The 11,564-nt window shown below is 36.1% G+C and overlaps 1 long non-coding RNA gene and 1 pseudogene across 1 annotated transcript; one reads left to right on the forward strand and one right to left on the reverse strand.

Annotated features, from left to right (window-relative positions):
* Positions 1-1,573: 1,573 nt before the first annotated feature.
* On the reverse strand, positions 1,574-2,499 carry LOC115950049 (annotated as a pseudogene).
* Positions 2,500-4,856: 2,357 nt separating this feature from the next.
* LOC115993894 lies at positions 4,857-8,502 on the forward strand. The gene is made up of 3 exons (XR_004093095.1): positions 4,857-4,960; positions 6,796-6,841; positions 8,247-8,502. It is a non-coding gene; the product is annotated as an uncharacterized LOC115993894 (long non-coding RNA).
* Positions 8,503-11,564: the final 3,062 nt, after the last annotated feature.

The raw sequence follows: 11,564 nt of genomic DNA on the forward strand, positions 1-11,564 counted from the left end.
TTCGTTTAAAGCTTTAGTACTCTGTTTTTAATTTCAATTTATATTCAGTAATTGTGTTTACCTTTTTGCTTTGTAGCATTTTTTTGTGCTTTTAAGATATTTCTAATATGTCTTGAGTACCTCACACTTGTACCCTAGTAGGATCTTGTATCCTAAATGCATATACTTCGTGTATTTTGCATTGGTTGTGTGTTGGACATGCAATTGATCCTTGTGAGTGATCTTCATTGCATTGCATGTCCAGATGAGCATTTACTTGTTAAATGTTCATTGTAGTCATTCTTTAATGACTATTCTTGTATGATCAAGATATTCTTACATGTTTATATTGTGTTTACAAACGTGATCGCATTTTACTGGCTCATATACGTACCATGTATTCAACTTGTCATAAGCTTTATGAAAGTTTTGTTTGTGCGCAACTGTTTCAGGTTACAGGTATATACGTGCAAGTGCTTCACAGCTTCTAGATTAGGTATGAGTGAGATTTGCCACTATTCCCAAACTCACATTTAAGTCTAGAGTCTGTTTTTAGGGATTTTGTCATGGAATAGCCAAAGAGGGAGATTGTAAAGTTGTAATTTACAACTATGTGTTTTGTTGGCTTTTATTCCGTGCCAAATTTGATTGTAATTTTATTCAATCTTTTATACCCTGTATTTATTGTGGGATTTAATTGTAAGGGTTGTGTGATAGAGAGAGAGAGAGTGTGAAGACTCAAGTAATTAAAGACATAAGAGTTTTTACAGGTATCTCGCGACTAAGCATCCCGCGAAATGATGCATGTGCCCTGCACATGACTGAAATGTGAAGAGTCAGCACAGATGGAGACAGCTGTGTTTCGCGAGTAGCTCGCGGGTAAGGCCTTCCCACGAGACACTCGTGAAACATTCTGTTTTGCCAGACTGTGCTATCTGATACACACTTTCTATACCCACATTACCCAAAAAAGTTGAGGAGTGCTTCAGAGAGAAAACCCTAGCCATAAACCTTGAGAGTTAGAGATTGTTATACCCACAATCCTCTACACATTTGCTTGTGGATTTTCCTCAACTCCTACTTCTCCATTTCCATATCATTGAGAGGTTGATAGCCCAAACACTTACCACACCCTTTCAGAGTGTCAAGTGAGGTTTTGGAGCTGCTGGGAAGTATTGGAAGAAGCCAAGGATGGTAGATGCAACATGGAGCTTGTTGCGGGATCCGGAAAGCTAGACAAGACACGATTCCGAGAAGCCTTGTTGGAGTAGGAGCTTGGAGGGCTTAGGTACATCGGGTAGATTAGGCTTGGAGGGTTTCTTGCTAACCAATGTATCCCAACTTATTATCTAGTGGATCGATTACCGCTTGGAGGGTGGCGGAGAGGTTTTTCGCCGAGTTCTTTAGTTTCCTCTTCGATAACACATCGACGTGTTATCTTGTGTTTGCATTCTTCTTCCATACTCTTTTACCTTTCATTTTACGGTTGTGTTATAATGTTTATGGGTTTGTTTATCCGCTCGCATTTACTCTATTCCGCACTTAGTATTAAGTTAGAGTAAAATCAATCGAGCCGTAACTTTAATTTGGGGGTCTAAACAGCTCTTGTGTTTTCATACATTTTCGAGCATTCACTTATGACCCACAAGAAGGGTCGCCCACAATCCAACAATCCACGTGCAACTTCCTCCATTTGTTGCTTCTTTAACACCGATAAGCTCCCAAATGAAATATAAATTACCGATGATTCTGGCTTAGAGTTAAGCCATTCGAAGTAGTAGAACCATCCTGAAAAGCATATGGAATTAGTGGTCTAACTGCAACCAAGTTAAGCTTTTCAATTGCCTTTAACTCCTTGGGTTCTAGTGCATCAAAGGTATTCACTAGAACTCTTGGTCTTGGATAGTTCTCTTTTTCAAGTGCTTCAAAATGGGCTTCAAATGTTGGAACAGCAGAAGGGTACGGGTTTGAAGCGTGCAAGAAGGAGGGAAGTTCACGCCTAGTGAGCAATGGTAGACCCGGTAATTGTGTCGAACATGAGGGGTTGTTCCTGATAACATCGGCAAAACCATTGAAGTAGTAGTAATATATGTCAAAAACCATGGCTGGCTGAATCCAAAGAAGCACGGAAGGAAGGTGATGCTCACGTGCCACGTCAGCAGCCCAAGGTATGAGCATTGTGTAGACTAAACAGGTAAAGGGACGTCCCTGGTTGGCGCTGGATACAATAAGGTCAGTGAGAGTTTTGGAGCCATTGCACTTGAGCTGTATAAAATGGTGCTGGTCATCATCCCCGGGTTTCACTTCGTCGTCATAGCCATTAGAGAAGATGGCAAAAGACAGGCCTTTAGGAGGAGGGCTTTTGATCATGCGACGGTGGGTGCTAACACAGGTGACACAAGTGACATGAGCTCCCATGCGAATGAGGCTCTCTGCGAATTGGAGGGCAAGGTTGATATGGCCTTGTGCGGGAAATGTCATGAGGAGGAAGTGGCTTTGTTGTTCTTGTTGCTGCAACATATTCTGGATTTTTGGTGGTGTTGGAGCTAGAGTGGAGAGTAGAGAGAGTCGTGCTTTAGCTTGTGAGAGAGAGATATAAATAATAGAGAGAAATTAATTAGGTTTGCTTTAATTGATAACTTTCAATGCAAGAGGTGGGGGCTTGGTTACTGGGGATTTCTTGTCACTACAAAAAAATCGTCCTGTCCCAGCGTTTTTTTCCCGGCGTTTTTACAAACCGCTGTAATAGATAAGCCTATACCAGCGCTTTTTGTCGGCGCTTTACAAAGCGCTGCCATAGGAGGCCTATAGCGGCGTTTTCCAAAAACGCTGGTATAGGAAGCCCAAAAGCGCTGGGATAGGGTTACTGATTTCCATTATGGAGAATGAGAAAGACCTGTCCCAGCGCTTATAAAAGCGCTGGGACAGGTCTTTCTCATATCCTATAAGAATGACCTATCCCAGCGCTTTTAAAAGCGCTGGGACAGGTCTCTCCATTTCCGTATGGAGAATGAGCTGTCCCAGCGCTTTTAAAAGCGCTGGGACAGGTCTCTCCGTTCCGTATGGAGAATGAGCTGTCCCAGCACTTTTAAAAGCGCTGGGACAGGTCTTTCTCCTTCCCTTATAAGAATGAGTTGTCCCAGCACTTTTAAAAGCGCTGGGACAGGCCTCTCCAAAACGCTGGGATAGGTCCCTCGTACCACTTAAAAATTTTCAGACTTCCCACTTATTTTTTTGACCTTCCCACCACAACTTTGGCCTCTCGTTTTTGGTCTCCCTCTTCTTTGCTTCAGATGTTTTCCTCTCACCACATTTTCTCTCCCTCTCCCTCTCCCTCTCCCTCTCTCTCTTCCTTAACCCATTTCCCCTTCTCCTCTCTTCTTCTTTACTCAAAACCCACCATTTTTTTTCCAAAATTTCAAACACAAAAATATTACCCAAAACCACAAACCCTACCCAAAGCAAGGTAAGTCTCTCTAGCTCTCATTTCTATTTTGTAGCAATATTTGTATATATTTTTTTTTGTTAAATTTCTGGTTTTTTATTTTTGATTTTGGTTGAAGTTTGGTTTGGGTTATGTGTATATTTTTGTGTAACTGTTGGTTAATTGTATGGGTTTTAATTTTGGTTTTGGTTAAAGTTTAGTTCATTTTGTGGCTTTTCATTTTTGATTTTGGTTAAAGTTTGCTTTATTTTAGAGGAAATGTAGGTGATAGTAGTGCTAACAAAAATTTTCTCTAAGGTTTACATCAGAAATCGTTAATCTGCCTCTGTACAAAGCAAGGTAAGTCTCTCTAGCTCTCATTTCTATTTTGTAGCAATATTTGTATATATATTTGTTGTTAAATTTCTGGTTTTTTATTTTTGATTTTGGTTGAAGTTTGGTTTGGGTTATGTGTATATTTTTGTGTAACTGTTGGTTGATTGTATGGGTTTTAATTTTGGTTTTGGTTAAAGTTTAGTTCATTTTGTGGCTTTTTATTTTTTATTTTGGTTAAAGTTTGCTTTATTTTGGAGGAACTGTAGGTGGCAGTAGTGCTAACAAAAATTTTCTCTAAGGTTTACATTAGAAATCGTTAATCTACCTCTGTACAAAGCAAGGTAAGTCTCTCTAGCTCTCATTTCTATTTTGTAGCAATATTTGTATATATATATTTGTTGTTAAATTTCTGGTTTTTTATTTTTGATTTTGGTTGAAGTTTGGTTTGGATTATGTGTATATTTTTGTGTAACTATTGGTTGATTGTGTGGGTTTTAGTTTTGGTTTTGGTTAAAGTTTAGTTCATTTTGTGGCTTTTTATTTTTTATTTTGGTTAAAGTTTGCTCTATTTTGGAGGAACTGTAGGTGGCAGTAGTGCTAACAAAAATTTTCTCTAAGGTTTACATCAAAAATCGTTAATATGCCTCTGTACATTTTTTTTTTTTTTTAATTTCGATTCTCTGATATAAGGAAATTGGTATAACTTAAAATATTTCATCTATCTGATTATTACACTTAAAATCATTACCCTGTTGCTTGAAATCGTGTAGTTGGTAGTCATTTTCCCTTGCAAATATTGTCTTGATGGTGGCTTTGGTTGCTTGGCTCTACCTTGCAGATCTATTTGAGCCTTGTTTAGGGGCATTATGAGGCAATATGACAGCTGCAAATGCACTAGTGGAAACATATTATCTCTATTTAACTTATTATCCTCATTGTTTGTTAACCATCCTTTGTGTGATTATTGTTATTAATCCTCGAAAAACATATTTAATCTGGACTGGTTGATACTATGTTATAAGACTGCTATGTTAATCATTAGGAGATAGATTGTTGCATAATTTTCTGCAAATAATTTTAATTTTGAGATTGCTTTATATTGAAACACAGGGCAGGCTTTTATTTCTTACTTGGCAACTGTAGTTTATATTTGCTATGTTGTATTGTAGGCTATTTCTGTGGCTGAAAGAGTTGCTGATGAGTGTTGTGAACCTTCACCAGGTTAGGATGGTTCTTTGGTTGGTTATCAAGTCTGTCTTGATAGTGCAAGGTGTTTATATGCTTGCTCTACTAATTGTTTTTCAATGGTGCTTATAATATCAGAGGCATCATCTTATATTGCTTTGACTGCATTTTGTTGTTATTTTCTCAGTATTCTATAGTTTGACACAATCCATTTCACTTATCTTAAATCTTTTTCAAAGACATACAGTTTTGGAGTTCAGTTGTGATTTCAAATCCTGCCTTATGTGTCTTTCTTTTTGGGTTTTTCTTTTGTTAGTAATATGATGTTGACGTGTTTGGCTGAGATGTTCTTTATAGTATATAGAATCAAGTGTTTGATGTTTTGTTTGGTGTGGGTATATAAACTAGCAGAGAGAGTTACTGATCACCATCAGTATACTTAGGACTAAACTGAAGTAGTAATCATGTTAGCAGTGCCAATTAAAATGTACCTTTCACGTTTTATATATATATATATATATATGTCAACTGTATCACTTATATTTGCTTTAATTTTGTGATCTCAGGAGTGAAAAAACAAGGCTTCTTTTTTGTACCACGGGCATTCTTCTTAGAAAATTTGCCGTATGCCCTTCTGTCTGATTGGGTGATATTACTAAATCTATTGTAATCTCTTTGGTACTCATGCTGATTTTTGATTTCATATCAGATCTAAATTTTGATTGTCAAGTTGTTACCTATCCAAAAAAAATAAAATTATTGTTATGTTGTGGTGGTGGTTGTTTTGGTTCTAGTACTATAATTTTTCATGTCTATAAATTGTGTAGATGCTTGAAATGCTTTACTTCACGAACTCTTACCGATCTATTCATGGCAACCTAGCTATTTTAAATTATCATTCTTTTTTCTGACGTATTTCTCTCTCTCTCTTCCCCCCCCCCCCCCCCCAATTTTAGTGGATAAATCACAAGTCACTAATCTTTCTCTTTGTCATTCGCTTTTCTTGCTGCAGCCTTAAAAATCTAGTATGCTTAAGGGGTATTAAATATCATTCAAAGTGGAGTGAACATAACATTTATTTAAGATACTTCTTTGATTAAGATAAAAAGAAAAGCATATACTTGAAATGCCACTCCACATTTTTTTTTTAATGATTAAATGTCATTTAGAATATACTATTTTCTTTCATTTTAATTAAAGGATTATCCTAAATTAATTAATTGGTATAAGACTTAGTTTAGTTAAGTTGGTTGTGTTTCATACATTACCTTTAATGATACATAATAATTATTTCACCAAATTGTTTCAGATTAATGAATTTCTTGTGATTACAGCCACTATTAGTATAGTTTAAAGCAGTCTTTAGAAGTGATTGCAGTCACTTCTAAAGACTATAGAAAAGTGGTCTATCATATTGAGAAATAAATAGGCAACAAATATCAATAAATCTTAGAGCAAATTACATTTTAAACCCTATACTTCAGAGGTGGTTCAAATTAAGGGGTGAAATTTTTTAGCATGTGTGTTTGTGTGTTGTGGCCTTATCTTGTCTTTTGGATTCATAATGAGCTGTTGAGGGTTCAGGCTAAAGCTTCCCTTTCCCACAATGATTTAAATTTTGTTTTTATGTTTTTTAATTTGTTAAAATTGATATGCTATTCTCTTAAGATATAGATAAAGATTTAGAAAGAGAACTTGTAACCTACTAGTTGTTGAATAGAATAAATCATGACAGTATGAGTATCAGATTACTAGCTAGTTCTTATTGACAATTTATTTTTACCTCTAATACATACATATATTTGATTAACTCTGCAGACTGACATTACAGCCATAGATAAAACAGTAACGGTTGTGTTGGATATTGAGAGTCTTGCACAATCCTCAGATAGAGGTTCGGGGAGCCCAAAAGTGACTGTGAGTAGCAAATCCCCTACATTGAAATCTTCACTACTCAACTTGCATGAACTATAATTCAACAACTACTCTCTCACCTCTATTGTTTTAATCACATACCTTGTGCTTTAAGATTGGTTAAATTATTTAACCAAAAAAAAGAAGATTGGTTTAATTACAAACCTTTTTTTTTAATCCATATGCTATTAACAATAATTAATAGAGGTGTGTCACATAAATGCCACGTGACTTATAAAAGTTATAAACCAATAATGGCCAGCATAATACGTCTTGAATAAAGTTTAGCACTCTTGTACTATCATCATTGTGTTATTTTAGTTTAATTTTTTTTTATAATGACAATACTTGATCCATTATATTTTCCAATTAGGAATTGCTGAAGCTTATAGTTTAAATTATTTAGAATTTATGAATGAACGCTTATACTATATGTGTTCAAAATTTCAAATTACTATATGTGTTCAAAATTTTAAATTAACTATCTCTTGAAGAATATTATTGGACTTCTTCTATTTCTATGATATTATTGGAATTATATTCACTTAAGTACTTAAAATCATTTGAACTAAACAAAACATTAAACTGTTTACTATTAAACCTAGGACTCTTTAGTCTTTGCTTATAAGTTAGACACAGAAGTCTCATATAATGGTTTTTGTGTTATGAAATTGTATGATAAATTTCCCTTCTTCCATCACAAAATTTTGGAAAGCTTGAACTACAATTTAATTAAGGTGAAAATACATAAGTGAGTTTATGTTTATCCACATTTGTTTTTAGGATTCCCTATGAGTTTGGATTATTGGAATGACATGTGTTCATCTTAGCATCAATTATTTGATAATTATGAATTTGTGTGTTTGAAGTTCTATTAATTGTGTGTGACATATAGAAACTTTACCCTAGGTTGGGTAGGTTTTTTTAATAAATTACAATTTATTTCTCTCTGTTTCTTAAAATTAGTGTTTTGCTTTTATTTCTCTATTGAAATTATAGAGATTATTGGTGTTTGCTTTGTTTTGCACGTTCTGTTTCATGCCCAAAACCATGTTGTGCCTTATGGAATGTTGGAAAGGGGTGGGTTGGAAAAGGAAAGGGTAGCTTTGTTGCACAATTGTCCCACTGTGTTTGATGTGGTGCATTTGGAATGAGGGAAGTACACATGAAGTGATTTGAAGAGATGTTTAAAAATTTTAGGGGATATTGGATACTATATGTTTAAATATGCTACCATTATTTAGGTTTGAATGCATGTAGTGGAAGCATGAGAACTAAGTTTATATTGAAAGTAAGCTCATTAATACATAAAATGATCTTGCGCATTACGCAGGTTAAAAGCTAGTTGGATTAATTTACGTCATTTAAGTTATCATAGTAGTGAGCAATGGTCATTTCTCTTTTGCAGGAGTGGCAGCTTGTTTGAAGTTTACATTCTTCTTTCCATGGGCAAACACTGGGATTGCTAAAGGGTGAGTAAGATCTACTTCTTAATTCCCTTAAATTGTAAAATAATGTGGTGGGTTGTTGTTTAGGAGCAAGCAGGTGGCTTGCATGGAGAGAAAAGGTGGAATATATTGGGAGTGTTGTTTGTTTTGTGAATGTTAACATATTGTTGTCAATTTCTTGTATTTTGTCTAAGTAAATACATATAGTATGCTGTGGTGGGTGGTTGTTGGAGAGAAAAGGTGGAGTATTTTCTATTAGGAGTATTGTTTGTTTTGTGACTTATATTTTCGAAACTCAATGTGCAATGGTGAAATTGTAGTGTAGGTGCGCCTCATAACATCCTAGACACTTGGGATGTTTTATTTTGTGTATATATAACATTCTAGACATTTGGGATGTAATTATAGATATGGTGTAATTAAATATATTTAGTTTCTTGGATTAATGTGTTATTGTATTTGCTATTGGAAAATATGAATTGTGGTTCATTACCGTTGCTATAAAATAGGTATTGGAAAATATGTATTGTAGGTACATTACAGGTGCTCAAAAAATATAAAATTTTTTTTTTTTTTTTAAAATGACCTATCCCAGCGCTTTGAAAACCGCTGGAATAGGGTTTGGAATTTTTTTTTATTTTAAAAATGACCTATCCCAGCGCTTTTGAGAGCGCTGGAATAGGTACCGCCTATGCCAGCGCTTTTGAAAGCGCTGGTATAGGCCTTTTAAATTTTATTCATCCATGACCTATACCAGCGCTTTTAGAAGCGCTGGCATAGGTACAACCTATGCCGGCACTTTCAAAAGCGCTGGCACAAGTAGTAAAAACGCTGGTATAGGTTATATTCACATTTTCATAAAGGCTGTCCCAACACAAGTAAAAACGCCGGAACAGGGTTTGAAAGCGCCGGGACCTATCCCAGCGCTTTCGAAAAGCGCTGGTACAGGTTCGCGTGACCCTATCCCCACACTCAAAAGCCAGCGGTTTGAAGCGCCGGGAAAAAAAACGCCGGGATAGGAATTTTGACCCTATCCCAGCGCTTTTTAGGGCTATCCCAGCGGTTTTGAAAACGCTAGGATAGCCCCATTTTTTTGTAGTGTGTGTTTTTGTTTTCATTAGAGAGAGGGGACAAGAAACCAGCTGGCGGTGACCGAAGAATTCCACAAGCTTCTACAACCTCTTTTTATGATGTGGCTAATTATATTATACAGTCTTGGTTATTCATTGAAAAAATAATAATATAATTGATGATACATAAAATCGGTAGTGAGCTGATTGTATACACACGCGCCAATTGAAGTACATGAAGCACAATAAGAAACAAAGAACCTACATAGAGTATCAGTGGGATACTGAACAAAGACCTTCTGAAGGTTAAGTTAGTAATAGAAGAATCTAAAAAATTGGTTGTCAAATTTTCTCTACTACAACATTTTAGATACTGCAAACATACTAAAAAGTCGGTTAGAGAGAGAATGATAGAAAAAATAATGTGAGGTTTGTTTTCAAGATCTTGGGGTTGGAAGAATTGTGTACTAGACATGAGAAGAGTTAAAAGGAGATGGGTATAAAGAAAGATCAAGATGGACCATGGCAGACGAAACCATGGCTGCACCACCACCATGAGCTATAGTGGGACTAGTTGTAGTAACACCAAAAATGTCGTGACCCACCTCTCTCTCTCTCAGAGATGGGTATAGGGGTTGATTTTGTGATTTTGATTTTGGTTTTGTGTGGCTAAGCTATGTGGAGCTAATTTTATGATTTTGATTTTGATTTTGATTCTGATGATTATTGAATGGTCAAAAATATGTGAAAACACAAGAGTTACTTAGACCCCCAAATAAAAATTATGGCTCGATAGATTTTACTCTAACTTTTACTAAGTGCGGAAAAGAGTAAATGCGAGCGTATGAACAAACAAGCTACTCTAACCCATATTCATAATAACACAGTAGTAAAATGAAAAGTAAAAAAGTAGGGAAGAAAGATGCAAACACAAAGACAATACAGCAATGTGTTATCGAAGAGGAAACCGAAGTCCTCGACGTGAAACCTCTTCGCCGCCCTCCAAGCGGTAATCGATCCACTAGACAATCAGTTGGGATACATGGGTTAGCAAGAGACCCTCCAAGCCTAATCTACTTGATGTACCTAAGCCCTCCAAGCTCCTACTCCAACAAGGCTTCTCGGAACCGTGTCTTGTCTAGCTCTCCGGATCCCGCAACAAGCTCCATGTTGCATTTGCCATCCTTGGCTTTTTCCAATGCTTCCCAATAGCACCAAAACCTCACTGAACACTCTGAAAGGGTGTGGTAAGTGTTTGGGTTATCAACCTCTTAAGGATATGAAAGTGGAAAGGTAGGAGTTAAGGAAAATCCACAAGCAATTGTGTAGAAGATTTAACAATCTCTAACTCTCAAGGTTTGTGGCTAGGGTTTTCTCTCAAAAGCACACCTCAACATTTGTGGGTAATGTGGGTATATATAGTGTAAGTACAGAAAGTGTGCATTAGATAGAATAATCTGGCAAAACAGAATGTTTCGCGAGTGTCTCACAGGAAGGCTTTACCCGCGAGCTACCTGCGAAATACAGTTGTCTCCATCCTGTCTTGACTCTTCGCATTCCAGTCATGTGTAGGGCACATGCATCATTTCGCGAGATGCTTAGTTGCGAGCTACCCACGAAAACTCTTCAGTCTTCAATTTTCTTGAGTCTTCACATTCTCTCTCTCACACACAACCCTTACAATTGAATCTCACAATAAATACAAGGTAAAAAAGATTGAATAAAATTACAATTAAATTTGGCACAAAATAAAAGCCAACAAAACACATAGTTGTAAATTACAAGTTTACAATCTCTCCCTTCGACTATTTCGTGACAAAACCCCTAAAACAAACTTTAGACTTAAACATGAGTTTGGGAACAGTGGCAAAACTCACTCACACTTAATCTAGAAACTGTGAAGCACTTGCGTGTATATACCTGTAACTTGAAACACTCGCACACAAACAAAACTTTCATTAAGCTTATGACAAGTTGAATACATGGTATGTATATAAGCAAGTAAAGTGCGATCAAGTGTATAAACACTATAAAACATGTAAGCAGAACTTGATCAAACAAGGTCAGTCATTAAAGAATGACTACAATGAACATTTAGCAAGTAAATGCTCATCCGGACATGCAATGCAATGAAGACCAATGATAATGATCAATTGCATGTCCAACACACAACCAATGCAAAATACACAAAGTATATGCATTTAGGAT

This window comes from Quercus lobata, chromosome 6, assembly GCF_001633185.2.
Source record: "Quercus lobata isolate SW786 chromosome 6, ValleyOak3.0 Primary Assembly, whole genome shotgun sequence".
Classification (NCBI taxonomy): Eukaryota; Viridiplantae; Streptophyta; class Magnoliopsida; order Fagales; family Fagaceae; genus Quercus; species Quercus lobata.